The sequence below is a fragment of the Rhipicephalus microplus genome, chromosome X, assembly GCF_043290135.1.
Source record: "Rhipicephalus microplus isolate Deutch F79 chromosome X, USDA_Rmic, whole genome shotgun sequence".
Classification (NCBI taxonomy): Eukaryota; Metazoa; Arthropoda; class Arachnida; order Ixodida; family Ixodidae; genus Rhipicephalus; species Rhipicephalus microplus.
This window is the reverse complement of record NC_134710.1, coordinates 43,509,653-43,537,566: the sequence shown is the minus strand read 5'-3', so window position 1 is coordinate 43,537,566 and position 27,914 is coordinate 43,509,653. Positions and strand designations below refer to the sequence as shown.

Here is a 27,914-nt window from a genome sequence, read left to right as displayed (position 1 = left end):
TACGCACTTTGTAAATCCGGTGAGAGGCAAAATCATGCAAAAGAGAGAAGCAAAAAAAGAGAAGCAAAAGCAGGCGAAAGAGAGAAATTCATTTATTACGACTGAAAAGCTAGAACGTCGGCCCTAACCAACTTTCTGACTTGCTACTCAACGTTTGGGAAGCTGAGCGTGTTAAAGGTAAGAGAGGATGGGTTGCTTACGAGAATGAAGGTGGCTGTGAAACAAAAACTTGAAATGTCCTTCAATTTTTCTTGTCCAGTTCACTCTCGTGAAAAAAAAAAAAAGATCACAGCTTAGAGAACAACGTGATCAACTTGATCGATTCATAGCGCTTCAAATCCCGAAGCAATGCAAAAAAAAACAAAATGGAGACTCTATAGTTCTGAGCCTTTATTAACACTTTGCCAACCGGGCTCTAAGTCTACTGGTGCTTTAGAGTTCTATCCCCAGTAAAACTTGGTCGCCACGATCGGAAATCGATACCATGGCTTCGTACTTGGCCGCGAAATGAAGCTATCATGCGAGTATATGCTTGAAAATTTTTTCTCGATTACTTGGTGAGGTAGCATGCTCATTACTCATATCATTGATTTCTCCGTCTTTGTCTTCGTACGTGAACTTCGCATGTACCAAAAAGGCTAGCTTTTTCGTCGTCTTTTTTTTTTTACAAAATTCCTCTAAACTTTTGCGTTAACCACCATCAAAGGACTTCTGAACTAACGATTGCTTAATGTGAGTATATGATGGCTGCCAAGATTATAGTACACCCCTTTCACGTGTTATAATTACATAGCAACATCGCAAGGCCTCGAGCATAACGAGAGAGGCGGTGCATGCTAGGGAAATGCCGGCCTCACATCTTCTCTTCACCCGCTCTGCAACCCGGCCCGTCATCTTAAATGTGAGCGACGATGCGTAAAACATACGCCCTTTTAATTTATCTGTCACAAGCACAACTGCAAAAAAAAAAAGGGAAAAGAAAGGCAATCTGAGCTCTCGCCCATTCCTGACAGGAAAGATAAATTTGGATGTAGCTATTATCTTAAAAACGTAAAAACTGATAATCAGGTAAGCTGCTTGGTACTGTAGCTATATAACATAACTTACGTCAAGTTTCTTTGTATAAAACTATGTGATGGATAACAATTTATCTTGTGAGGCGTTTGAGACGCTGCGCTCTCCTGAGATACACATTTTGGGCACCATTAAAAAAGGGGAAAGACAAATCAAGAACTCTACAGTATTCCTGAGTATAAGACGAGTACGCACCATAGCAGCAGGGCCTAGAAATCCTGCGTTCTTCTTTCATGTCGCAATTTAGGAAATACAAACCAGAAATAACTTTTATGAAACATCTATGAGACACCAAACAGTATTAAAATGACGAAAGTATGTCACATGAATTACCATAAACATGACGCATATTTCGATGTATACTGAAACTTTGTACACTTCAGAGCGACTGTTTTTTTTTTCGCATTCACTACTTCATGCCGCCTGACGCATCAAAGAACATGAGGTTAATCTTTCACCTTGTTCATGAGAGAAAATAATTCGAAACATTGACCAAACGCGAGTTCATGAGACTGAGTTGCTTTGTTTTGATTAAAAGATTGTGGGGATGTCAGACAATAAACCGGATGTCTTTTACAGGCTGACAATACTATTAACATGTATATTTTATGCACAATTACAGAAACCATGATAACTGCTTCCGACCAGACTTCATGTAGTAAGATAACGAAGCTTCACTTTATCAATGTTGGACCAATGAGATTTTTTAGGGCTTCTTGAGGAACATCTTTGAGATTACTCAACCTTTTTTACATTTCGTTTACCTATGCATCTACGACGCAATTTTTGTTGGTACAGTCGCAAAAGCCAACTTCTCGTTAAGGGTAACTCTGCCTAATGAGTTACCTGAGTCTCCGGTGCTCAAATAAAAATGAAACAAGTTTACCACCTATAGAGCTCCTTTCGTGTCTCGTTGTCTTTACACATCAACAACGACAACAACAAAATCACACCAAATACTTTTGCCTGTCTTCACAATGATGTTTGTCATGAGCGTTATTACTAAAATCTAGGGTACATGTTTTGTTCCTAACTTCTGCAATACCAATGCGCATTTCGTCTTTATTCCTTAATGTGCACCGTGGGCGTGTTTTAATGTCGACGCAGGAGAGTGTCTTCTTCCAAGAGCGTTTGCATCTGTTGTTTTTTTTTTGTACAACAAGCGGTGACTTTTACAACTTTATTTTCGAAGTCCATAGCATCAAAATTATGCGGATATATTTTTTTAGTCATTGATAATTCGTCTTGTGCATGTCAAGCATAATCCTTATAAACAGTCGTGAAGACGATGAGCAGTGACCGAATCCATGAAACACTGCAATGCGCTATAAGAATTGTATGTGAAAGATGAAACTTCGTTTATTTGCACAATTTCAACTTTAGTAAATATTTTACAAATACTATTGTCGCGTTTGGTGTAATAAGGCTCGATCGAGAACAACACAATACATGGAATTGCCGTTTGCTGGGAGTGGTGATGTGTACAATTCTGAAAAAAATCGAAACAAGACGGGGGGGGGGGGGGGGGAGGGGAGAGCGTTCCCGCTGTGCTAGTACGCCGCAAGTTGTGCGCTTTTAAACCTGCTTTACGTCATCTCAATCTGTGCTACGTGTTTCATTTTAACTGGCTATTTGTGAACAGCAGTTCCAGCTCCCCACTCCTGGAAAAATAAAAGGACAGAACATATTTTTATTTAATTGACCATTTTCAGAAATCTGCAAGGCAGCTTTCCTGCTAGGTTGTTTTCCAACCATAAGAAAAACAAACAAAGTAAAGCTCTCGTGCTCAGACTGCTTATCTTGCTCACTGTGCTTCTACCACTTTGATTTCAGGGAAGGCACGTGAGTGCGACCAATGCGTTGGTGCGACAAAACGATTTTTACTTTGTGGTTGTCCCGTGGAGTTGCCCCACCTCGAACGAAACCGCAGTACAGTGTTCTGGAAAGTGTAACCGCAGATCGCATGGCAGGCAATAGGCAGCCGTAGCTCGTAAAAAGAAATGATTGTGGCAATTGAGGCAAAAACACAATGAGTGAGAGAAGCAGTCTGGGAACGAGACCTTTTGGTTGGAAGACAACATTGCAGAAAAGCCAGCTTGAAATTTGCGCATATGGTCAATTCTCATCACACGTTTTTTTTTTTTTTTTCAACATTTGTGGCACTTAGCTTTTGTCTTTAAAAAAATTACATCGTTGTGTAATTTTTGCGTATGCATATTTTTATTTTATTTCCTGGCCATATCCTTCACAAGCCAAGCCAGGATTAATCCGATCCGCTTTCTGAGTGGTTAAGAGTGTTTTAGCGCCACACGTGTTTTCTTGCAACGACGTGTGAGGGGCGACAGGAAGTTCTTACGCGCTGCAAAGATGCCTATGAATGAAAAAGTGTCTGAATGGGAATGAAAAAAAATCTACAAAAACAAGGGCATTGCTATGTTGTGTCGGTACAACAGAACTGCAGGCCGTTTGGAAAAAGATGGCAGCAATATCTCATTAAGAGACTCGAGAATTAAAAGCCTCTCTGATGGCCGAGAGGTAGAATAATTCTTCGACCACGTTTCAGCTTGAATAAATTTATTTCCGCGAGTGATGAAGGATCACGTACAGCATGAACGGTGCGTTTCTGCCTCCTTCCTTCTTGAAATATGACCGCGAGAATTTTCAAGGTACCCTAAATTACGCAGCCGCTGTTTAATTGGTAGCAAATGACATGACAAAAGCCCATGGTCTGTGTCATCGTACATTTTAACAAAACTTGAAATCCAGCCAGATGGTGCATTGCTATCGGGAAATTTTTAGCGCAAACTAATGCTTCCTTTTGCACAATTATGTGATACCTGGCTCTTCCTTTGATGTTCAAAATGCAAGAGGTCCGTGGTTCAAATCCCGGTGCCGCGCAGCTCCCAACCGGGTTTAAAAAAAATCTGCGTGTTGATGGAACTGCATTAAGAGGCCTGGGGTGCGGCCTCACCGGTAACCACCGCCGTGAACGCACTCCCTCACCAGAGAAGGATTGGCCACCCTGGTGCAGTATCTGGCCACTACCTCGCACATGCATACGTCAAATAACTCACGGCCCTCAGTCCCCAGCAGCTGCGAAGCAACTGACCACGGCGGCGGTCAGGTCTGCAACGCAGCAGAGGGTGCTAAGAATCTCTGGATCCGGACAGGCCGCCATTGAAACCTGAACTTGGCAACGTTTAACGCTAGAACCTTATCTAGTGAGGGAAGTCTAGCTGTACTATTCGAGGAGCTAGAGGGTGTTAAATGGGATATAATAGGGCTCAGTGAGGTTAGGAGGACAAAGGAGGCCTATACGGTGCTACAGAATGGGCACGTCCTTTGCTATCGGGGCTTGGCAGACAGAAGAGAGCTGGGAGTGGGGTTCCTAATTCGCAGAAACATAGCTGGCAACATAGAGGAATATTATAGCATTAATGAAAGGGTGGTAGGTATCGTAATTAAACTGAATAAAAGATACAAAATGAAAGTAGTACAGGCTTACGCGCCTAGATCCAGCCATGATTACGCTTCAGTTGAAAGCTTTTATAAAGACGTGGAATCGGCAATGACTAAGGTAAAAACACAGTATACTATAGCGATGGGCCACTTTAATGCAAAGGTAGGGAAGAAGCAGGCTGGAGACCAGGCAGTAGGAGATTATGGCATCGGTACTAGAAACGCCAGAGGAGAGCTACTAGCAAAATTCGCAGAACGCAATAATTTACGGATTTTGAATACCTTCTACCGAAAACGAGAAAACCGCAAGTGGACATGGAGGAGCCCTAATGGCGAAAATAAGAACGAAATAGACTTTATAATGAGTGTACACCCAGGAATCGTGCAGGATGTGGAAGTGGTTGGCAAGGTACGATGCAGTGACCATAGAATGATACGGTCTCGAATTCGCCTAGACTTGAAGAAAGAACGACAGAAACTGATATGCAAGAAGCCAATCAATGAGCTAGCACTGAGAGGGAAAGTACAGGAATTCAGAGTGTCGCTGCAGAACAGGTACTCGGCTCTTAGTGAGGAAACCAACCTTAGCGTAGATACAATGAATGATAATCTGACGACTATCATTTCGGAGTGTGCAGGGGAAGTTGGAGGCAGGGTAGTTAGACAGGACACTGGCAAGCTTTCTCAGGAAACGAAGAATCTCATTAAGAAGCGTCAAATCATGAAAGTGTCAAGTACAACAGACAAAATAGGTCTGGAAGAGCTTTCGAAGTTGATTGATAGACGTAATGCATGCGATGTAAGAATGTATAACATGGAGAGAATTGAACACACTCTGAAAAACGGAGGAAGCGTCAAAGCAGTGAAGAGGAAACTTGGGATAGGCAAAAGTCGGATGTATGCACTAAGGGACAAAGAAAGCAAAATAACTACCGATATGGATAGGATAGTTAAAATAGCGGAGGAGTTTTACAGAGATCTGTACAGTAGCGGAGACAACCACGACCTTAATACTATAAGAACTAGCAGTAACCCAGATGACACCCCATCAGTAATGATAGAAGAAGTCAGAAAAGCTTTGGAGAGCATGCAAAGAGGCAGAGCTGCTGGTGAGGATCAGGTAACATCAGATCTGCTGAAAGATGGAGGACAGATTGTGTTAGAAAAACTAGCCACCCTGTTTACGAGGTGTCTCCTGACGGGAAGAGTACCAGAGTCTTGGAAGAACGCTAACATCATCCTAATACACAAGAAAGGAGATGACAAGGACTTGAAGAATTACAGACCGATCAGCTTGCTCTCTGTAGTATACAAGCTATTTACAAAGGTAATTGCTAACAGAGTAAAGAAAACATTAGAATTCAATCAACCAAAGGAACAAGCAGGATTTCGAAGAGGCTACTCAACAATTGACCACATTCATACTATCAATCAGGTAATAGTGAAATGCTCAGAATATAACCAACCACTATACATAGCATTCATAGATTATGAGAAGGCGTTTGATTCAGTAGAAATATCAGCCGTCATGCAGGCACTGCGGAATCAGGGCGTAGATGAAGTATATATAAACATTCTGGAAGAAATCTGCAGGGGATCAACTGCTACCATAGTGCTTCATAAAGAAAGCAACAGAATACCAATCAAGAAGGGTGTAAGGCAGGGGGACACAATCTCCCCAATGCTATTTACCGCATGCTTACAGGAGGTTTTCAGAAGCCTAGAATGGGAACAGTTAGGGATAAGAGTTAATGAAGAGTACCTTAGTAACCTGCGCTTTGCCGAGGACATTGCATTGCTGAGTTACTCAGGGGACAAATTGCAACTCATGATTACGGGGTTAGACAAGGAGAGCAGAAAGGTGGGTCTTAAAATGAATCTGCAGAAAACGAAAGTAATGTACAACAACCTCGGAATGGAGCAGTGCTTCGAGATAGGTAATAGTGCACTTGAAGTCTTAAAAGACTATGTCTACTTAGGACAGGTAATAACCGCAGAGCCTAACCACGAGATTGAAGTAACTAGAAGAATAAGAATGGGGTGGAGCACATTCGGCAAGCACTCTCAAATTATGACAGGTAGATTGCCACTATCCCTCAAGAGGAAGGTATATAACAGCTGTATCTTGCCGGTACATAGCTACGGAGCAGAAACCTGGAGACTTACAAAGAGGGTTCAGCTTAAATTGAGGACGACGCAGCGAGCAATGGAAAGAAAAATGGTAGGTGTAACCTTAAGAGACAAGAAGAGAGCAGAGTGGATTAGGGGACAAACGGGGATTAAGGATGTCATAGTTGAAAAAAAGAAGAGGAAATGGATATGGGCCGGGCATGTAGCACGTAGACAGGATAACCGCTGGTCAATAAGGGTAACTAACTGGATTCCCAGAGAAAGGAAGCGGGTTAGGGGGAGACAGAAGGTTAGGTGGGCAGATGAGATTAAGAAGTTTGCGGGTATAAATTGGCAGCAGCAAGCACAGAACCGGGTTAACTGGCGGAACATGGGTGAGGCCTTTGTCCTGCAGTAGACGTAGTCAGGCTGATGATGATGATGATTATGATTATGATGAATTCGTCTTCTGTGTCATCGTTCTTGCCTTCCACCAGCCCCGTCACCCCTCCGTCGTGCTTTTGAGGCAGTCCAGCAATCATTTTCTTGCCGCCTTTTCGGGTTTTCCACGAGAGGCGAAATACCTTCAAGATTGCTCGGGTTTGTCGCGTTCCGGCGAGTCGCGACGAAGTTCTCGGCCTCTCTGACATAACTCGCGGGAGCAAAACGGCGGAGAGTGTGGCCGAATGAAGCGCGGAGGAGGCGCGGGAGGCGGCGGAAGAGAGGGCCCGCGGCCGAGTTGCGTCCCGAGCATCAGCCAGGCCTTGGTGCAGGACGTCCGAGAGGGGCCCGTCCCGCCGCATCTTCCCTCTGACGTCACCACGACTCTCTCTCTTGCAGGAGTCTTTCCTCCTCTCTCGTATGTCCCACGCCGGCGCGCGCGCGCGCGTACGTTGGCTGAGCGAGAAACTCGGCGGCCGCCGCTCTGGTCGAGCCAGTCACAATCGTGTGCTCCCCGCGATCGGCAGCTGTCCGCCTGCGTCTTCCCTCGGCTTCTCCGCCGCATCCCGGAGCACGGACTGACGCGCGCGCGCGATTCCATCGCGCGTCTGTTGTTTGATTTTCATCTCCCTCTACCTGGATTACGGCGTGAGCCTCGTGACACTCGCTGTGCGTCGGTGAGTTGTATTTTTTTTTCTTTTTGGGGGACTTGCTTTGTAAGGACTGTCACAGAAAATATTGAACGCTGTCGACGATCGAAGTACGCTCTCGTACTCCTGAGCCTGCTTCGTTCTGCAAGTACCCATGTATCTCACACTGTGCACACCTTAAGCTTCCAAATTGCGTTGGCACGTTTGCCAGAGCCTTACTGGAATCTTGGAATGCGAGCTGCCATTTCACCGTGTTCATTAGCTGTCATGCGGTGGCAGTATATATCGACTTATCTTAAAGGACGGAATTTAAAGTTGCGTGCGAGCTGCCATTATATATGTGCACCATATAACATCTAAAATCAACAACGCCGTCTTATACATCGGACAATACAAGTTCTTAGATGATGTCGCGTACCTTCACATGTGGCTATCAAATGCAGGGAATAAGGTCTTTTTCGCCATGAATAATGAAATTCAGAAAAAAAATATTTCATGTAAGATTTATTTTCTGCGTTACGTCTTTCTTACTGCATTAGTTTAAGTGCGGCGAGCTCAATTTCATTTGTGTGTCGGTCTCACCAGGTATGTTCGGTACCAACAGAACACACCTTTTTAACTATAGGACCAAGTGGCTTCACACGTCCGCTATCCATCCTAGAGGTAAAATAGTATTCAGCTGATCATTCGCGCCTCCAATACTCGCACAGAACATTGTACAGTGTAGTAAGACCACGTATAGTTTCCCTGAGAGTAAAAATGGTACTTTGGACGCCAATACACCCCCCCCCCCCAAGCCTCAGACTCGAATTTGAAAGCATAGCTTCACTTGGCAGCAGCTGCATTCTCTGTAAGAACGGCTAACTGGTGAAGTAACCATGTCTTAACTGGTGAAGGGTATCCTTGGTGTCGCGACACCTAAAGAATGTTAGTGTGACTAACATTGTACTCAGGGCGCGTGATGATTGAAGGTTGTCTCTGTGTCTATTCACAGCATTTTGTTACAATTTGAATGCTTTCTAAACGTTTTATTGGGAGACGATAAATGGCAGTTTGGCGCTGTTTCAATTGGTCACGTTCGTTGACTGTTTCGCTAGCGGTAAGCACAGAAACGTCGTTCTAGTGTCCCGTTGTGGCTTCAATATAGTCACGCGCATATTAGACACATGTCAATCAATGAGCAGAGTGATAGCAGCGGTCACTTCGCATTCTCATACTCGTCACTTAAGAAAAAAAAAGTGAAGTTAGATTGTAAGCCAAATCACTTCTGAATCATCACCCCGCCCCCTTCACAGAGTTTGAGCCTTGGGCTAACTGTAAACGTTTCTAAAGCGATGTTTTTTTAGAATTGCGTCGTACCCGAATGTACAATGTGTCCCGCGCCCACAGTTTTCAATAACAATTACAATACCCGACGTTTAAACAATGACACGAAAACGGCACCGAGGTTGATTAGACTAAACTTTGTTGACTAGCCTCTATAGTGGAAGGAGGTAATTCGCCGTAGTGGTCTAGTGGCCATAAGGCACTCAGCTGCTGACCCGCAGATCACGGGATTTAATCCCGGCCGCATTTTCAATGGAGACAAGAACGCTTGAAGCCCGTGTGCCTATATTAGATTTAGGCGCGCGTTAAAGAACCCCATGAGGTCGAAATTTCCGAAACCCTCCACTATACGGCGTCTCTCATAAGTTCATATGGTGGTTTTGGGACCTTAAACCCCGACAATTATAATAAGAAGGAGGTAGATGGTAACAAAGAGAGAAGTTGAGTACATTCTTGCACATACGTGCGGTCAATAATTTCGCATTCATTGTTCAGATCCTCCCAAATGCTTATGCGTGCTTGTTCATCACTGACGCCTTAACTTTGCGCACCACATACGTGCAGTGTCTCGGTCCTCAAATAACTGTATTTTTCTGTAACAGCCATATTCAGTTTGGATACCATTGGATCGAATACAGGCGTCCTTGATTTCGAGTTGAAGCTGATGTCAGCATGGCTACCGCCACAATTTCCTCCTCTTTCTACTAAGTTTCCCCTAAAGCTGTTCGATGGGAAAACCTTTGATAAAGGTACCCGCCGTGGTGCTCTAATGTGTATGGTGCTTTACTGCTAACCCAAAGGCAGTGAGATCGAATCCCGGCTGAGGCGGCCGCAGTTTCGATGGAGGCAAGATGCTATAGAGACCTGTGTGTTTAGATTCAGGTGAATGTCAAAGAAGCCCAAGCATTCGCTATAGAGCAGGTTTCCTCGGATGTTCTAAGATGTTCCCGCACCTAGGGCATTTTTCTTCTTGTGCGACTGTCCTAAGGGCTACATTAAGATTCTTACAGGAATCATATTTAAAGGGAACGTGGTGTACTGCAACCTTGTTGCTATATAGTAACAATGCGATACCGCCATCGAGCTCATTCGTCGTTTGTTCTGCCAGGAATGGATATTCTACGCAGCACAATCGATTACTAAGTTCATTAAAGGCTCTCGCTCCCGAGATTAGTTGGAGTAAATGACAAGGGGTGCCGCCTTGAGTATCTACTACATATAATTAAAGGAGGCGCCGACGTCGCATACCGTAGGCCCCGCACTATCTCGTGTAGATACTGGTTTTCTTTAGACGACTTGCGCGTCGATAACAATCGATATGTTCGCTCTCCTAGATTCTTATCAGCATGCCAGTGTATTACTGGGAACTTGCACCTCGATCGACTCTATGCCTCAACGACCCGCGAAGCTGTCTTCTTTATGCTTTAATTATCTTGAGGCCTGAGCTGTTCTTCCACCCAATTAAGAAGCATGAGTTCGACCGCCTATTGGAAGTTGATTTGCTTGAAATGCGAATTCTATTGCAAAAGTCGGAAGTTTATCGTTCTTGCCACCAGCCGCGTCCGTATAAGTTAGTCACCGACCTTTGTTGACAGCGAGAGCGATTGGACCAGCCTTTGTGCTCACGTTTACGCCGACCAGCGCAAACACACATGAGCAACAACACTCATATCTTCGTCGTCGATGTTGTTTTTGTTTCTCGTTTATTAAAGACACAATGATGACGGCTTATATACACTTTTTCGACTCCCTCTTAATTAATCGGTAAGCAAACAGATTTCGCAGTCTTTCCAGCATTAGTATGTAGGCGTAGGAAAAGAAAAAAAAACGAGACAAAATGCGGTAGATGTTCTTATTACTACTTTTTTTAGTTTTTTATGAAGAATAACTGCGTATTGGTACTATGCGATCGCTCCTTCACCCCTTGCAATTACAAAATGATCTTGTGCTACGATTGTTTGTGAGATAAAATTCTAGGCAATCCTGAACCTTAAGTATACTTAAGGTTCAGGTGTCTCATTACTCATAATAGAGCAGTCTCGAACTAAGTATGATAATTTGATTCCTAGGGAAAATTCACTGACCACGTTCGTGAAAGCTCTTTACCATTGGTCAGCCACTTCTGCTAATTACACGTCCAGTGCTATGACTGGCTGGCATGTACTGTTGCAAGTAGCTATTGAGTAACTGCTTTGTTCGCATGCATGCGGATACGCCCCCTGGGTCTGAACATTGAAAGCTTTTCGCGTGTATGTGATATTTGTCATTAGACTGACATGTTCACTAATATTAACGCGATCTCGAATGCCTAAAGTTCCATATTCTCCCTACAATACCCCACGCTGCACATTGACTAACGAATATTTGTCTCTGGATAAACTGAACCCCACGAGGAATAGCCACAAACTCAATCTGACATAACTAGATCCACGTACCAACCTATTTAAAGTCAGCTTCTTTCTCCACACTATAGACAAATGGAATATCTTGCGGGGTGAACTAAATCATTGCATTTAGAGGATTTCTTGAATGAATGTATTGATTCACGTTTTGTTTATTAAGAGTGTTATTCTTGTTTTTCTTTCTTTGTTTTTTCTTTATTTTGCAGTGCTGCATTGCCTTTCTGTTTGTGTGCTGGTGTAAAAAAAAGCCACTCTTGCAATAGCCCAAATTGGGATGCAGTGTGTAGAAATAAATAAAATAAATAAATTATTTGTTCAGCGTCGGTACTCACTGAAGTTTTGTCTTGCGGACATTTAGAAAGCAAATCAATAGCTCTCCTCATATATACACGGGCTCTGGACGGTATTGATCAAAAGCTCGTGCTATAAGAAAAGCTAGTAAGAGAAAATTCGAGCCAATGCCGATACAGCACAAAGCAAAAAGCGACACTTGTAAAAGGCATTCACGCACGCAGATCTTTGTAAGTCCCTTTGTTTCTTTGTCTTTTTTCATGCGCGAGTCATTTCGCTTTAGTTATGGAGACGATCAGAAGCTTCCTCTGTATATTATTTGTCTGATCTGTTGCTTCTTTGTTATATCTGAATCGACATGAGAGCGTATCATGTAAGGGGAGATTGCTAAGTTTCTTAAACTCAGTTCGAGTAAATTGTCATGTACCTCTTATCGAGAGCTCAGCTCCGCACTTTCCGTTTAAAGCAAGCGCGTTCGCGACAGTGAACTGCCTGTTTATGGACTTCTCCGAGAAGGTGTGAAGTATCACTAAGCTATTTCGCAACAGTCGCAACATTAAACTTTCATCTGACCAGGCCTTCTCTTCCGAATCCATATTCAGAACAGCGCTGGAAGTCTAGGCAGCCTTCATTCTCCCGACGCTGAACAAAAACACTGCGACAGACGCCTTGCGGTGAAACGTCGTTTCCTCAGAGAGCGGCAACAAGGAAATTATCTCCACTGACGGCCGTGCGTGCGTCAAAGATCCTGTTACGCATAATGCGTGCGTGCTCTAGTTTCCTCCGCGCCACTGCGCCTCGCATAGCGTGTTTGTGAAAACAATGCGTATAGATTATGCGCACATGTTTGGTGTTTTGGAGAACCGTTAGGCCTTCTGGACGACCCATTTTCTTCAGTCGCTGTCAACTGTCGTACGTATACACCGCCTCACTTGAAATGCCGGTTGGCTCATCTTGAACTACACCGCGCTTTCCGCACTGATCATTCCGGGGGGCAGCACTTGACTGCATGAGAGAGCAATTGAAATGTGAGGCCCGAAGAACGTTACTTACGTACGATTGTTATTTCAAAACACCGTATAGCGGCCGAATCCGATGATGACGCATACGCGAGACGCAAATATAGAAAGCGTGTGTAACTGTGAAAACGAACGACAGAAAACTACTATGCACTTCTGGTCCATGATTAAAGAGTATTTACTTTTCGGCTTTCGAGAAGCGTTTTCTCCTGAAAAGTAAAAAGAAAGGCCACAACATATCCACGGAGTGAATGATGATGAGTGGGGCGAAGCGTCCCTCAGCCCGTCCATACTTCCGTCCGTCCGCGCGACCATCAGTGCGTCCACCCATGCGTCTGTCCGTGCGTCCGTTCGCGAGTCCGTCCATTCATCTGTCTGTCTGTCTGTCTGTCTGTCTGTTCGTGCGTCCCCCCGTCCGTACGTCCGCGCGTCTATCCATCCATCCGTCCGTCTGCTAGTCTGCCTGTCCGTCCGTCCGTGCTTCCGTCTAGTGAACACTCCAAGTACCACCATCTCCCATCTTGCATACCCTGTGGCACATACCCGCTCTATAGCGGGTATGTGCCACCGGTAGCTACGTACTACTACATACATACATATATACAAGGGATGGACAGACCCACGCCTTAAGGAGCTTCGCCCCTAAAACGAAATTCCGTTCATCATGCTATGGTCGCGCATTTAGGCGCGTCCAGAGTTGGGTGCCCTTCGAACGATCATCGAGGCCCTCGTGGTTGCCGCCTGGCATGATCGACGATGGGTGGACTACGTGACAGAACTGCTGAGGCGCACAGCGCGTACAATCAGTGCATGCGTGGCGCGCGTCCGCAACAAAAGGTTGCATGGCGAGTCGAAATTAGCTGTCGCGTCGGTACGGCTCTTCGCACTTTCGAAACGAGTGTCAATGCGAGGCAGGCTGATAGCGGCACTCGCCTTCTAATCGGGGATTCACTGATACAGTCGAGCGCTTTTTGTAATGTAAACACGGAGGGCGCTGATACGTCAACCTCTGACCGCGTTCGACAATTCGCGCGTGCGCGTGCCGCTGTGCAATTGATTGATTGATTGATTGATTTGGTTTAACGTCCCAAAACCACCATATTATTATGAAAGACGTAGGGGGGAGGGGGGCTCCGCAAATTTCGGCTGCTGTGCGATGCGCCGTCTGAGAGAGAAATGAGAACCTGAGTCATAATTAAAATCTAAAAATGCGTAAACGAACCGTGAATGTTACGAAAGAAGTTTTCATGAAACAAATCGTTGTGGTCAGAAAGTTTACGAACCCACTTGCGAACACTGTATGTATATAGAAAGTATAATCAAGTGAAGTTGATACGCCTCGTGTTGATAACTTATTGCCTGTACTGCGCATGTGAGAAACTATTATTTTGTCGCTCTTTTAAATACAGCCACCGATGAATTCGCTGTGCCGGTATTGAAATCTGCTTCGCCTGGTATAAGTAACAACTCGATCTGACAAGTTGCGCAACATTAAAGAAAAGTATACAGTTATATATGTAGCGTTTATATTTTCTGTCAACAATGCCGACCTATCGAGACTGTTCGCAGTAACGGGCTCCTCAACGCCGATCGAAACCTGATCAGACTGGAAACGTAATGAATAACAAATCTACTTCGATGAAAAACTAGAAGTGAACGCGTTCACAATAACCAGGTATAGTTTGCGCCAAAACTCGCACCAAGCCATGTCCGTCACCTTTCATGCGAATCGGTATAGAACCTATATATCTGACGTCAACCGCCACCATTTCACAGATAGCCCGAGGATTGTCGTGTTCTTTCACTCGCGTTGAACGCGTTGTTAGACAGCCCGTTCGTTGCTGCACGCGGTTGTAAGAGGCGTCCTTCACGGAGTCGGCACAACTCGGTTTTTTTATCGTCCGTCCATCCACCTCTAAACGACGGGACAGTTTTGCGACGTTACTTTCCGAATCGCAAAAGCAAAGGAAGCCTGAGTACGCTCGCACATGTTTTGCTGTAGTCGCGGGGATCTCTTTCGAAAGTAGAGAGAGAGAGAGAATAAAATGAGGGAAAGGCAGGGAGGTTAACCAGAAAATGGAGCATCCGGTTTGCTACCCTGCACTAGGGGAAGGGGAAATGGGGAAGAAAGATTGGAAAGAAGTCGAGACTCCGATTAACGACGAGGGCAAGCCGTATACCGCGCATGCACAGCCCACCGCGCCTTCGGAAGAACTGAAGGCCTCCGACACGTGGTGCGACACCTCGATTTACTTCCTCGCGTACTTTGCTTATAATTCGGATGGCGTCGAAGTATATCTCAGCAAATATAAGAATATCTGAGGTTTTAAGTCCGCTTATAGACGCTTATAAGTATACAGACGCTTATATGTACTCATATTTTCCACGCATGGTCTCAGATTGGAACGGAACAACTCAGGCATCCTCATAGAATCTATTTCTCTTTCGCTATAAACAGCATTGTCTCGAAGATACAGGTTTCCGATCTTTTATCACGGCGTTTTTCTTTTCTTTTTCTTTTCTTTTTCGTTTTGTATGTGCTGTACTTATTGCATACGTATGTATTCATTACTTTCTTGGCTTAAACAGTGAAAATTATTGTGTTTATTGTTTCGCATTTAAAATGTATTTATTTTTACTTTAATCGCACAACACATGAAGTATAAATTTGTGGTGTTTTTTTTTTCTTCTCTCTTTTGTCCGGTACATGCGTTATTATGAAATACTTTTCTATGTCGCTCCTTGTGTAGCACTATGATTGCATGAAACACTCACCCAAAACAATCTTTATGTCACTTATTGTTTCAACAATGTCCTCTTGTAACTGCCCTCCTGCTTGGTCCTAAGGGTATGCTGTATGTAATAAGTAAATAAATGAAATAAAAAAAATCACGGTATGATTATGAGAGCTGCCACGGTAGAGGGCTGCGGAAATTTCCAACGTCTGGTGTACTTTGAACCTTCACGGACATCGCACAGTCACGTGGGCCTGCCTCCACCACTTCGCCTCCGTCGAAATGTGACCGCCGTGACCGGATTCGAACCTGCGACCTTCGGGTCAGCACCCGAGCACCCTAGCAACTTGTTCCACCAAGGCGCACCTCAACCAAGAAATACCCGGCTCGCGATGTTGGCCGCTAAAGCATAGTATATAGCGCACCCACCATGAAGGAGTCTTCTTATCGTGCATACCACGGTGAAGAGCCACCCACCCGTTTTACGAATCAAAGTTTGATTTCATCGGCCTTCTCATGTTCGGTTACTTACTGCTAAACTGCTTCCTTTCATTTTTTTGTTCTTTTTTACTCGGAAGAAAACGGTGAGGGCTGCAGGCGTTGCTATAGTGTTGTTGTGTGTTTTTTTTTAATTTACTTGGGTTGAAATTAATGTTGCTTTTCGGTGCATCATCCTCAAAGTGATCACGTCAGGTTTGCAGGTTACTCCACACACATTTAAGATCCATACTTAAATTTTTGGTCAACACTGTCATCCCAGAAAAGAGCTATTATATAAGAAAATGTTTACATAAAAAAGCCACAACTACACAAAAAAGAACTCCAGATAATGACAAATTAATATACAATTTTGCTAAATATGCACAGCAAAACGAAACTAATAACAGAATTGGTTTATACACCCAAAAGCAGGAATTTCAGTGCTCTTTCAACGTTCAGTGAAATCACTGTCATGCTTCACACTTGTATTTCTCACAACTAGCTATGGAACATAATAAGAAAAATGAATACGAAATTATTGTGCGGCCACTTATTTTCCTTAATTAGTCGGCTCAATAAATGTCCTTCAAGAAAAATATTTTTAGAAAACTATAACCACTGCAACTTGTCGGAAATACACTTGCACTGTATTGCAGTCAGCTTCAGCGAGCACTCGAAAGGAGCAATTTCAAGTTAACATAATGAAATGAGCGAACGAAAATCAACGTCAGCAACAACTTTGCGGTCTCCAATTAGGTACAAAGACGGTGTTTGCGACCTATAGTATACAGCCCCAGTATAGTTTCTTATGCTTGCATTATTTTTTCCGCCGCATTAATATTGGAGTTTTCTCGGAGAAGAGTAATTAACGGGAGGAAAATACGTACTGCAAAACGATTGGAAAACAAGGCGGGTCGGTGAAGTTCGAAGTTAGCCGAAGCTGCCACTCCGACCGCGCATAAATTACCCACACCCGGGACTGAACCGAATCCCGAGGCCGGTTAACCGTTACGACTAGCTTCGCTTCGCACGTTTATACGGGCAGGAAGGGCGAGCGACGGTGCGCGCTGTGTGATTCATCGTACAGGCAGCCAGGTCCCAGAACCGGCCGCAAACCAGCGCCAAGTGTCCACGGGAGGCGCAGAGACGCGAAAAAAATTTGCGCAACGCTTCGTCGTGCAGTGCGGCCACCGCACACGGTCTGTCCTGTCGCAGCACACGGTGTCGCCGCGGTCGGCAGCCGAGGTGCCCTTCTGCGAAGGTGCAGCCGCGAAGGTGCCAGAGGAGTCGTCGACTGTGCGGCCTGCCTGCCCGTTCGGCGAACTCTAATTTTAGAGGAACGGCAGGCCTCGCGAAAAAAAACAGCCGCTCGGCGAAAGTGTGCGGCTTCCAGATGCGCACTTGTCTGAGGGCGGAGCCGTGGTGCACGCTCCTACGCGCTCCTGCAGGTTCGACCAGGTTTCGCTCGAGAACTGCGCGAGCTGCAGCCACGCGTTGCGCGAGATGTGGCTTTTGACGAAAAAAAAATCGAAGCTGGCCTCTTTGGCTAATTATAGGAAGAATTACTGGGGAGCTTTCGTATGTAGGGGGGCCCCAGTCGTTTTGGGGCTCCGATCAAATTGAGCCACTGCACATGTGCGAGACCCGAACAGGGTTGGAGTTTTGCGTTGGGGACGCGTGGGAGCCTAAAATCCTGCCCGAAAAGCTTTGCGCTATACAAACATGGCGGCACCCACTGAAGCGACGGCCCTGGGCTAAGACTATATACAGTGACCCAGAAGGGGGATCCCTACAAAGTGCCGCAGACCCCATTCGAAAAATCTTAGCTCCTGCTTGATCCAAAGCGGGCACACTCAAAGAGCTTTGGTGCGCCAAACTTGTGGGACGAACCCCTATTAAAAATTTTACTAATGAGGATTACGGCTTCCATTTTATCACACTTTCTTTTATTTATTGATCGTTTATATAAAACAATGAAAACACTTCTCAATAATTTTGGAGGAATTTCGAAGCAAAATAGATTAAAAAAGTGATAGGCATATAGTGTCGAACCACCTATAGACCATTTCGCTGTTTACAAGCCTGAGAGTTGCTGAACGGCGTCCGATAACGTAGCCTAGAAGCATTGGTGGGGAACGAAGGCTTTAGCGAGTAGCAGGTTTATTTGAAAAACATTTCTCGCCTTCGTCTAGCAAAATATTTCAAATAAATTTTCTGCTAAGCTACACACAAACATTACAGGAGTTGGTCATTAACGTTAAGCGCCTTCCTTTCCCCAGACTCCTCATTGCAAAGCATAGAAGCTACACAAAAATAAGAACCGGATCCGAAAAAGTGCAACTGTTTTGTCTATCCCTATACCTTTTGGCTTCAAAAGTGGCTGAAGTGGTGCGCCGTTAACGTTAGTGTCCGGATTGTACTGCTGAGTACGGTGGATGAAGGAAAGGAATAGATCGAAAGTTGAAGAAATCGTTACATTACCCTTAATCCATTGTATAGTGTAACCAATATGCAAGCGCAATGGCTCCTTTAGTGGTCGTTCATAAAAGCCCTTAAGAAGAAACAAAACGCGGGATCTCGATGTTTCCACGCGGGCAGCCTTCTTCATTTGTGGGGTTTAACGTCCCAAAACCACGATATGATTATGAGAGACGCATGGGCAGCCTTCTTGGCCCAGTCAACTGAATTGTAGGTTTTATTAAATGGTTATTCTCACGCATCTTTTCACATCGTACGTTCAGCAAACACACACACACACACACACACACACACACACACACACACACACACACACACACACACACATATATATATATATATATATATATATATATATATATATATATATATATATATATATATATATCGCGAACGTATGTTCTTAGATAATTAGTTTCGGCAACGGTGATTATGATGTATTTTAATTGAAAACCTAAGAACAAATGGTGTCTTATTCCTAGTTCGTACAGCCAAATATTACGCGTATATACTGCTGTATCCTTCGCAGTTTGTTTTTAACGATTGCGCTAAGGCATTATAGGGCTGAAGATGAACTTTCTCATCCCAGTCCCCGGTGTAGGGTGGCATGCCGACATTTATAAACTGGTCAACCTTTCGCACCTGTCCCCTTCCTTTGCCGTGTCAGAGTTATGCGTGACGCCGCTCTTTGATCCTGTGGTCACAAGGAGCGACCCAAAAAAAGCGGCACCCGGCAACAGGGCGAGCCCGCGACGTCGACACCGAAAAGGTTCGCCGCTCCGACGGTGATCGAACGACTTGCTCCCTATAGGAGGAGAGCAAGAAAAAAAAAAAAGGGGGGGGGGGGGGGGAGCAACGCGCCGGTGCACAGCGCTCCTTTCGCGAAAGCCTCCTGCAAGTAACCAATACAAATCCCCACGGTGCCACCCACGCGTACGATATCCCGCGAAGCTCCTACGCTATGGTTCTGGTCGCCTCACTGCAATTCCTGTGGCCTGCTCGTTATTCTCTGAACGCTTTGTCTTCGGGCGAACCCCTTTCGAAAGGTTTCGTAGCAGAGATGAACCGGCATTGCGAATAATAAATGCGTGGCGTAGGCAAATGCCCCGCCACATCTCTTGTAAATTGACACCACGTGGAATATTCTGACGTTAGTTTCGCCGGCTTCGCTAATAAAAGGGGGGAAAAGGGGGGGGGGGGGACTTCAGGGGTAAGGCAACAGACAAACGCGAATTGTACACTGCGATAAACAGCACTCGAAAGGTCAAGCTCACACAAGGTCCTCATTAACTCAGAGAATGCGAAATGTCGAAGTTACAGAGAGCGGGTAACTCTCTCTTTCTCTCGAAAACAAGACTTGTTCGATGCTTCATCCATAGTGCAAAGCATTTACATGGGAAGCTGCCGTTTACCCTCTCGGAAAAAGTTGTTACCAAGGGCTGGCCTCCGCAGCCTCTATTGAGGCATATCGGAAGCCTGCGTGAGTGCTGAACAGGCTTTCGACGTGATGGAGTGAGGGCTTTTGACAGTTCTTAACGGCAGAATGAATGAGTATACAATCAGCATTCACAAGAATTCTCTTACGCTATAAATATTCGTAAGGGAAAATTATCAGCCAATCCTGCTGCTGGACATATCATTAGCGAGGCCGGCTGTCTTCGCTAATGATATGTCCAGCAGAAAAGAACGCTTACGGAGGCAAACAACACTAACGAACGAAAACGTTTGTGAAATATATACACACATATATATATATATATATATATATATATATATATATATATATATATATATATATATATATATATATATATATATATATATATATATATATATATATATATATATATATATATATTAGTGTTCTTGAATAGGTTACTAAGTAAGAGTTATTTCTTCCTCTTTGGAGGAAGAAATAACACAGCGCATTCTTTTGGTCTTCCTCTTTGCCGTAAAAACGGCAAAGAGGAAGACCAAAAGAATGCGCTGCTTTGATAGATCGGTACTCGGCTCATGAACCGGCGTTTGGCATATATTAAGAGTCTCGGTTGATTGATCATAGCATAAAAACAAATATCGCTCAGTGTCCACCTGTAAGGCTAAAAATTAAATGTGCAAATGACTGACCGGCACAGGTGCTCTTCAGAAAGCCAGAAACTAAAAGGAGCAATATGTATCATCAGCAAAGGATGGCGAGCAGAGGTGAGTTTCGGGAAATGCGCCCGATGCGCCGATCAATCATGCGTGAGATAGCAAGGCACGCGACCTCGCACGACGGAGATAAGGCAAGGCGAGCCGAATCAACGTCAACGCCCTGCATTCGCAGCGACGACAAAAAAAAAAAAAAAAAACGGCACCTGCGCACGCGATTGCATAAGGCACACTGCACGAAGCCTGATTGCACCGTTGCCTGCTGCCTTCGACGTGACCATGATTCGTTCGTTTGCTCGTTTATCCCGAACACTGCAGGACGCGTTGCTTTATTTACCCATATTTCTCTCGCGCAGGAAACCAAGTCCCTATGACGACGATACGTCACTACCGACTGACATAAGGTGAGTATACTGCCACGTTTTATGCCCGAATTTTATTTTAATGTCTGTCCGAGACGTGAAAACAAATTGGCGGATGGTCATTGGAGCCGAAACGTTGGTTCCAGCGACACCCACTATTCATGAATATTTTCATCTCTTCAAGAAAATAAGGTACACGTTCAAGGCAAGATGGAAGCTTGAAGAGATGAAATATTCATGAATAGTGGGTGTCGCTGGAGCCGACGTTTCGGCAGGTGGTCCTGTCTTCTTCAAGGATGCAGCCTTGAAGAAGACAAGACCGCTTGCCGGAACGTCTTCTTCAAGGCTGCAGCCTTGAAGAAGACAGGATCGCTTGCCGAAACATCGGCTCCAGCGACACCCACTATTCATGAATATTTCATCTCTTCAAGCTTCCATCTTGCCTTGAACGTGTACCTTATTTTCTTGAAGAGATGAAATATTCATGAATAGTGGGTGTCGCTGGAGCCGACGTTTCGGCAGGTGGTCCTGTCTTCTTCAAGGATGCAGCCTTGAAGAAGACAAGACCGCTTGCCGGAACGTCTTCTTCAAGGCTGCAGCCTTGAAGAAGACAGGATCGCTTGCCGAAACATCGGCTCCAGCGACACCCACTTTACATGAATATTTAATCTTTTGGAGCTTCCATCTTCCCTTGAACTTGTACCTTATTTTGATGTCCGTGAAATCAACAGTTAACACGCGTTGCACAGCGATGATTGCTGCTCCAGAAAACCCGCGTCAAGGGCTCCGTCTCAAATGAAGTGCAAACTATTAGCGAGACTCTCCTCCTTTGTTTCGCAACGAAGACATCAACCAGTGGGTTCCCACGTAGTACAATCGAGGCTCGCTCGCGGTATACACTCGCTTCGAACAAACAATGACTGGAAAGGGAGAAGGGGCGAGAAAAACGGCGATGCGCGTGTTTGCGTAAGGCCGCCGTCGTTGCTGCTCGAGTCACAGCGCGGGCCGTTGAAAGACACGGAGCACGTGTGATCGCGCCGAACCGCCGTCGTGCGTCTCAATCGATGTCTCGCGCCACAATGGCCCGTCGGCGGGCCGTCATTCCGTCAGCGAAAACTTTAATTACCCCGTCGTGGCCGGTGATTGACACGGGGTCACGCACGCAGGCCCGCCAACGAGCGTCCGATTGGGCGTTGCCTTTGTTTCTATACTATACCCAGCCTGTTCCGTATAGCGAGGCAGTGAGAGCCGAGCCCCTGGCTCACTGTGGATGATCAATTTGTAATGGCGCTCCCCGAGTAAGATGGAACGTTCTTACTTTGGAAGGACGGGTGCGGAACATCATGCTGGCTAACCACGCCGCGGTTGTACTTGGAGGGACTGGACACACCTCAGCGCGAAACTAGGAACTGTTTAATTCGTGATGTTTTGTTACATACATACATACATACATACATACATACATACATACATACATACATACATACATACATACATACATACATACATACATACATACATACATACATACATACATACATACATACATACATACATACATACATACATACATACATACATACATACATACATACATACATACATACATACATCTGTACCATCGCAAAGGCACGAGGCAAGATAAAAACAATAGAGTGAGGACGCGCGTGTTAGGATTTCATTTTTCGAGTCAAATTGATTTCTTTTTAAAAAAAGATAAAGGAACAATGCAATGGCACATTCATACGACCTGCCTGTTTCATCAAGTAAACTTCCTTTCCACTTAGTTATGCATGCACTTCTGATGAGAGAGTGGTTTCCTCTAACTTCGGCGTACATTTGCACTGCGACGCACATGAAGCGAAATAATCAGGGTCGTTATCTTCGGATAACTAATTGTTTGTGTGTGCCAAGTGAATCCGAATACGTTGCAGAGCGATTACCAAAGACGGCGTTTAAGCTATAGGGGTGTGAGAATAATCGAAAATTGTGAATCACGAATCGAATAGTGAATGTGCGAAATACCGAAAAGTCTTGCGAATAATTTACGAATAATCAGCGACAGGTGAAAATTCTCGAAAGGCGCTTTTCTTTTTTACTCCAGTGCCGCTGAAACAGCAGTGTCATAATAAACTTCACACTGAAATTCATGATGATGTTAACTGACGAAAATCGCTGAACACAGAAGGATCAGTTTTCTGAAGTCGCTGCAGTAATTAAGTCATGCAGTTACAAAATATTTCGAAAGCTCTAGTTGCAGGTCAGTTTGCATAATTGTACAATTTTTTGTTCGTTGAAAGTAATCATAATGTTCTTTGTTAAAACTTGTGAACATGTGTTTCAAATAAAATGTTGAATTCATGGGCTGTTTTGAAGATGGTCATAGTCTAGGGCTGCTTTCAAGGTTGTTGCCTTATTATTCGGAAACTATTCGAAGAATATTCGATTTGTATGCCTATTTGATTCGGTGTCATGACTATTCGACTTGTCTTCAATTCGGTTCTAAAATACGCCGGTCGCGCACCCACAAAAAAACTGCCTCCTAATACTGATAGACATGCGAAACATCATGGAAAATAAATAAATTGCTTTTTATGATCTCTTTCGCGAAAAAAAAAAGTCATCGACCTGACTTCATATCACTTTGCAGATACAAATTTCTCAGATGTTTTTCGCCGGAAATCCGTTGCACTTAGACAGACGTCCGAGACACGCTTGCGTCATCGCAAGTGGTGGTTTGAGACCACGTTGGAGACCCCCCGTGCACTTGGCTGCACACAGTAAGAATCCAACTAGATGGCACCGGGGTGCTGCCTTCAGTGGGATCTGCTGATGCCTGGGAAGCGTCGTGAATTGATTTGATTGATATGTGGGGTTTAACGTCCCAAAAACCACTATATGATTATGAGAGACGCCGTAGTGGAGGGCTCCGGAAATTTCGACCACCTGGGGTTCTTTGACCTGCACCCAAATCTGAGCACACGGGCCTACAACATTTCCGCCTCCATCGGAAATGCAGCCGCCGCAGCCGGGATTCGAACCCGCGCCCTGCGGGTCAGCAGCCGAGTACCTTAGCCACTAGACCACCGCGGCGGGGCAGCGTCGTGAATGCCGCTGTTGGCATCAGTGCTATCTATGTACGCATAGTTTTGTGTGCCTGCTGAACAGCCATGTCCAAAACGCGTGGCCCAGTATGCACCGGTCACAGTATAAACTACAAGGTAATGATACTTTCTAAAGGGGCTCACGAACACTTGACCTGCTTTCGAATCTCGTGCACCATCGAGATTACAACACTCGCAACGCCGTTGGCGTCCTCCTCACCGTGACAGCTGTCTGATACGCCGTCAGGGTAATGCCAAATTTATGCCTTGCTTCGAGAAAAAGTGTGGTGCGCGAAAAAGACGCGGTCGGAGAAAGACCACGGGAAGATGCGCTGACTTCTGACAGACTGGTAATGCAACAGAGCCGAAACGTATACGTTTGAACACGGGCACTTAGAGGTCTGGCTGAGCCGATAAAGCAAAATGTAATGCGACGACAATGAGGGGGCGGAGAGTATTGATTAAAGCTCTTGAGATTCTGTTCAGCCATATCTCTCAGCGCCTGGGGGGAAGTGATTCTTAAGTGAGAGAAAAGAAGACAAATGTGAGCCCCGTAACTGTCTGCATCAGAGTGCGACACCTCAACAGTGGCTCACGAGGAATAGGGGTAAGGAGGGGTTAAAAGGAACAGAGTGAGAAGTAAAGATAAGATAGAGATTGATGGGGACACGGTCGAAGGAGTCCGAGGACGGGGTTCCACTCGGCGAGACCTTCGCGGCGTCAGGAGATGGCGGAGGGCGAGCCGGTCAGCCAGAGCGGCGCTGTCGTCGGCACGGAATCCAGCGAGCGAGTCGAGCGCCTGTGCGCATGGTTCAAACGTATATACGTTTCGCCTCTGTTGAATTGACATTCCATTGGAAGTCAGTCCATCGGCCCGGTCGTTTTTCTTTGACCGTGTCTTTTTCGTGCGCCAAATTTCTTTCTCTGTATGTATCACCGCCTAATATCCAGTCTTACATGCTGTTATTACACCTTGCTATCGCTTTCTGTGCTTCGACTTCGCGCGAAAGTGCCTTCTTCAGAACTCTACCACGCATTTTTCAACACACTTCAAGCGTCCACCTTAAGGAGTTTGATGCTCGATATACATATATCAAGGCGTCTTGTGAATTTGACTACGGCGGAGTTGTTCAGACTTTAACATACCACATATTAAAAAAAAAAGACGCGTTCCAGACTCGAGAAAGTAATAGACGTTGAAAGCGTTGAAAGTTCTTGTAAATTAGACGCAATTTCTATTGTTTTCTCCGCCGTGGTGGTATATTGGTATACCGGTGGCCTGCAGGTCACGGGATCGAACCCCGGCTGTGGCGGCCGTATTCGCGATGGAGGCGAAAACGCTATAGAGGCCTGTGTACCTATATTTAGTTGCATTTCAAAGAACCCGAGGTGATTCAAACTGGCGGAGGTCTCCCCTTCGGCGTCTCATAATTATATCGTGGCTTTGGGAAGTTCAAGCCCAACAATTTTTATTATTACGCCTATTATTTGGCATAAATAGGAACATATGTTCGGCCCAGTTGCCTCACATGTTTTAAGACCACGTCCACCATGGTGGCCTAGCGGTTACTGTACTCGGCTGCTGACCCGAAAGTAGCAGGCGATCGATCCCGGACGCATTTCGACGGAAGCAGACTGCAATAGAGTCCTGCGTGCTACGCAATGTGAGTGCACGTTGAAGAACTCGAGATGGCCAAATTTCCGGAACCCACGACGGAGGTGTGCCTCATATTTTTATCGGGGTATCAGCCCATTGTGTCCCAGATATCATTGAGTTTATACAGAGCACGTGGTAACCCCATTATCTCAAACCAAAAAGATAAGCTACGAATTGAGTTCGCGCAGTGACAAGAAACGCCTCTTGCATGGTCAGTGTTTTGTCTCACGGGTCCTGTATACCCTCGTAATACAACTGTCCGGCACTCAGGTCGTTGACGTTGTTCCTTTGCAGCCAGTTTTGCCTAATCTCTCATAGAACGTATTTATTTGACGCGAGTAAATGTAAGCACCGATCGCTGAGTCCGGGTAGAAGAAATTCGCTTTGCGCCAAGTGCGATTCGAAAGAGAACGATAGTGCTCTCACCGGCAACTTAAGTGCGCCTTAAGCGGTTTCCCGCCGACGTTGAAACGGCTCGGCGCCGGCGGGTCGAGGCGCGGTCTCACGGTCTGCTATGACAGATTTGACAGAGCCGCTGTCGAACGGCCGTAAAACAAGGAGAAAAACAAAAGTAAGACAGAAGGCCCATGTTGTCGCGGGTCTTTCACGGTAGGCACCAAATCGCACTCAGCGTCCAAGCGTACCGAGGACCAGCCCTGGGAGTCGGGCAGTCTGCCAAGAAACAGAAAGCCTCGCGCGGCGACGAGTCACGAGCGCGCTTCGCGTTTCCAGCGCCACTCCATTTTCTCCAGCTAGCCCAGTCTGACTCGAGAGGAAGCAACGGTCTCAAAGCTGGAGACAGAGGTGTGCCACTGGAAGCCGCGATGCGCGCACGTGCGTGACCAGTCTGGGCGCCCCGAACAGTTCACTTCGACGCTGCTCTGCGCAAACAGCTGAGCCGCATACCCCATGCCGTCTGCACGATCGACCGGTGGAATTACACCAGGCACGTTGCGTGGCGCGGCCAATCACGCCCATTTCGTCACTTGGCGTCACGTAGCGGCGCGGTTGCGTGAGCTGGCGCGTCACCGCGGCAACGCGCGCAGAGGTGCGCCAAAAGGGTTTCGCCGATCACGTCGACGAGAGGGAAAATGGGGGGGAATCGCCCGTGCGCGAGGGGTGAAATTAGATGGGCGGCCACGGAGCGCCGCAGCTCGAGCGATCGAAATCCCATGACAGTGTGGGCTCCATTGTGAGACGAAACGCACACCGCGGCGCACGCCAAGGGCAACGGGTTATTGGCGTGAGCAACGCCTTCGCCATATCAGGTGTATATAGCCGCGCAGACACCTTTTTTTGCGCCGCGGCCGGTGCTCGATGCTCTCGGTCCTGTCTGCGGGGATCGTTTCTCCTTAGCCTCGAAATGGCACACCGCCGCCGTCGTTTAGGCACGGCGAGGCGCCGCGCGTTATGCTCCGCCCAATCGCGTCACCTGTCAGACGCGGCGCAACCTTGCCTCCGCAACCCTTCCTCTCCTCCGCTCCTGTTTTGCGTAGCAACTTCGTTCTTTTTACTTCAAGCTCACTCCCGGCCTTTCTTTCGCCTAACTCGTCACTGCTGCGAAACGTCTACATTAGAGGATTGCGTTATGGGCGCCTAGTGCTATCGCAATTGTCTTCCTTATAGCGTCAAAATACAGTTTTTTTTTTCCTCCCACAAAGAAAGAGAATAGTGTTCTAAGAGGCCTCCTCCAGGATGCACAGGCAAAAATTTGTTGTCGCGAGAGAAAAATTTATTGAGAAAACACCGAAAGTTTGGCCTGGGGTAATATCCTCTAACCTATAGTTCGGCTTAGAGAGATGAGCAGAAAAGAACGAGCACCATCTAAGTCTGCGCAGGAGGCTGGCTTGGATCCATTGGATGTCATGCAGCATCCAAATTCTTTGAAAAATGAGCCAGTTGTAGTGCAAGTATATATATATATATATATATATATATATATATATATATATATATATATATATATATATATAATTATTTAACCCTAAGTACATGGAATATGTGGTCTTGAAAGTGTGGTTGTGAGACGACTATGTCATCAATTGGGGTAACTTTTTCTTGCTTTTGCATACTCACTATAGTAACAGTAAAGGTTGTTGCTTGCGCTTCTCGCTGCTATCCTCTTCCTTGAACTGATACACGCATGAGACGCAGCGAAGTTGGAACGTTCTTTCCG

At 45.6% G+C, this 27,914-nt stretch overlaps 1 protein-coding gene across 2 annotated transcripts in view; it reads left to right on the top strand.

Annotated features, from left to right (window-relative positions):
• Positions 1-7,579: 7,579 nt before the first annotated feature.
• LOC119175876 (fibroblast growth factor receptor 4) overlaps positions 7,580-27,914 on the top strand; it is a 93,245-nt gene continuing 72,910 nt past the window's right edge. For both annotated transcript variants that reach the window (XM_037426896.2, XM_037426895.2), the window contains exons 1-2: positions 7,580-7,760; positions 20,972-21,019. The gene's annotated coding sequence lies outside the window, so the exon portion shown is untranslated. The remainder of the gene's footprint in view (positions 7,761-20,971; positions 21,020-27,914) is intronic.